Consider the following 3,231-nt stretch of genomic DNA (forward strand, 5'->3'; position numbering starts at 1 on the left):
TTTTTTAAGCTGATGACATTTAGGCATTGAATGATATTTGAAAGCTTTCTGCTTCCATCTCTATCTTTGATTGCTCTCTCTCTCTCCCTCCCTCCCTACCTCAGATACTTTATAGGGAGAAAACATATTTAAATAATATATTATCTTTTATTGTATGAGATATTAAACTTTTTAAATTATACAACAACCTCCAGATTTTAAAAATACACTCCGTAGCTATCCGTGAGGGGTTGTTGCTTTGCGATCTAGGCTGAGGAATGTAACTTGGCCCATTTACAGAAATTAAGTGATTTGTCTCCTCTGACACCTAGGGTTTCCCTCCAGACTGGAGCTCTGGTCCATTCCTTGGATACTGAATCCTTCCCTGTGCTCCTACCTCAAATGCCAAAGTGGAACCCGAGACACAGAGGAGATAGCTTTCACCAATGGCTGAGGTTCTCACAGCAACTTCGTGGCAGATGAGCTCCAGGGTGACTTCCAGAAGGGACCCACGGGGATGGGCATCTCTGCCTTTGGTTAAAAGATCAGTGACCTCCACCCCCCCCCCCAGATTCCATTGCCTTGGCAAAATTATAAAGGTCCCACGTGGGGTCTCTGCCTGACCTAGGACACCTTGCTGGCTCTGCCTCAGCTGGGCTGCAGGACAGCTCACCCTGGGCACCATCACATACCTGGTTCATGTTCCTCAAAGGTCTTCAGCAGGAACAATTGCAAAGGTGAACTTACCAGGGATAACAGGAAGTCACCTGTGACTGACAGCTCACCCCACCAATCCCTTTGTCCTTCTCCTCCTCTTCCTTCTCCTTCACCATCATCACCATCTCACTCACAGTGTGCATGGACACTGACGCAATGCCAGGTATGTCAAGTTCAGTGCCCACGTGCAGTGTCTCATTGGACCCTATGACAATCACAGTAATACTATAATGATAATTCGCCCCGCTTTACAGAGAAGAACATTGACGCTCAGAAAGTAAGTTCATCAAGGTCAGCAACCCAGAAAAGGACAAAGTGAGAATCAGCTCATATCTGTTGGCTCCCCAAGTTCATTTTGTAATTACTATGCAACAGTTTGTTAAAAGTTAAGAATATTATTCAATTCCTCAGTCTCTCCTGGGAGATTCTGAATGCCTCTCCCTTGGGAGAACATACTAGTACGTGCACATCCTGATGATCTTAGCAGAATGCAGAGAAATTTAGACAATGTTGCCCAGAGGCAGGAGGTGCAGGGGAAGAGCTCAGACAGGACCTTCCCCAGCTCCACACTCACCCGTCCAGGGCTCTGTGTTGGGGCTTGGCTGTGCTCTTGGCTCCTCACATTCCTGTCTCTAAAATAAACAACCTAACACCTGGTATCTGAGCAGAGACATTTTCCGTTGTAAGTGACAGAAACAGAAACCAATTCAAGTTTTCACTTAGCACGGTGTTTAGCAAATAGCTGATGTGCTGTAAATATGTGGCAAATGAATAAATATTTTTAGAAAGTAGGAAAAGTACCAGGAAAAAAAAATATTCAGGTGTCTTGTGCTATCTAAGGGAAACGGGAACATCAAAGCCTTAGGAAGAACAGGCAGATCTGGTGAACCCAGATGGAGGAGCTCATGCCAAGCAAGAGCAGAGCTAGGCCTTCCGGTTCCCTCTGCCTGGGGCCTGGCAGGGCAGGAGGAGAGGCCTGGTCTGCACACTCTGGGTGTGTGCACGCATGGTTACCAGGGCACCTTGGAAGGGTGGAGGCCCCGTGGAATGAGTGATGTGGGATGTCAAAAGCTCAAGGGATAGAAAATAGAGGTTAGTTTCTAGGTTCCATTTCCCATCAGGATTCTATGCAAGCATGACTGCTTGACCCCTTTCCCAAGGTCAACTCCAGAGAGCCAGAAAGAGAAAACTGAAAACCATGGGAAACCTCTGGGGTTGGGTGCAGCTGTGAAGGGTGAAGGGAAGGGTAGAAGGCCATGCTGATTTAGGCCTGGGCAGGAGGCAGCCCAGAATATCCGGGGCTTCTAGAAGAGTGAAACTACCATCTGAGGAGGGTGTTCTCCTAATGTACCTCTCCCTAGGGGAGAAGTTACCTGAGATGACCTGAGAGTTGCCTCATTAGGTGTTTTCTTGATCCTGGGGTCCCCAAGGCTCACCTCCCACTACTCACTGAACTTACTGGAATTGAAATAGATAGCATCTGGGGGCTGGGGGTGTGGCTCAGTGGTAGAGGGCTTGCCTCGCAGGTGTGAGGCACTGGGTTCGATTCTCAGCACCACATAAAAATATAAATAAAATAAAGGCATTCTGTGTCCATCTAAAACTAATAAACATATTTTTAAAAAATAATAAAAGAAATAGGTAGCATCTGGCCTCTCACTCCCAGGGAAAAATGAGCTCACAAGCCAAAATAACAAGACCATTGTGAAGCCCGACAATTCAGTAGAAAAAACTGACTGGGTATGGGGCAGTGTGAGAACAGGAGAAAAGGGGACAATACTGTTACTGAGCGAACACCTCGTGTTCACAAAAATCTTTGTGCTTAATTTTCATGTCCATTCTTGGAGACAGGACATGTCACTAGCACTTCTCAAGTAAGAAACTATGCCTCAGAGCAGCCAAATGACTGTTGAAGGACATCAAATTCATAAATAGGGATCGCAACCTGGAACCGGGATCTGGAGTCAGACCATCCAGGTTCAAGTCACTTCTTGATTAAAAAGAACTTGGCTAAAGTCACTTCTCTGACTTCAACCTCCTCTTCTACAAAACACAGACAAGACTGCACCTAACTCATCAGGTTGTTGTGAAGGTACACTGTGTTAAATGTACACTTCCTGCCACATACACAGTACTAAAAAAAAATACAGTGGTGGTTATTTTAATTATGTTCAACTGGATGCTCCTTTTATCTCTTCTGTTATTTTGGTAGCAGATAATAATTCTTCTCTCCCCACTTGTTTAAAAAGCAACCAGTTGGAATTGTCACTTTTGCTTCTCAGATAGGAAAAGTCCGCCCACACAAACCAGAAAGAAAGAAATGACACAGTTCTGAAATCAAACCCTAATCTTCAGCGGAGCCTTAAATGACAGAGAGAGTGGGCTCTTCCAGAGGAAAAGGATCCCTTGAGTGCCCAGAAAGGATGTAGGCTCTGTTACAAAGGATCCTGTCCTGTCCTATCTTATCCAGAAAGAATCACAAGCCAAGTCGGAAATGTTTAAAGTTGGGCTGTGGCCACGCAGGGGTGGTGTACA

This window comes from Marmota monax, unplaced genomic scaffold, assembly GCF_021218885.2.
Source record: "Marmota monax isolate L192 unplaced genomic scaffold, Marmota_monax_Labrador192_F-V1.1 WCK01_AAM20220418_F8-fsc00317, whole genome shotgun sequence".
In the NCBI taxonomy this organism is placed as follows: domain Eukaryota; kingdom Metazoa; phylum Chordata; class Mammalia; order Rodentia; family Sciuridae; genus Marmota; species Marmota monax.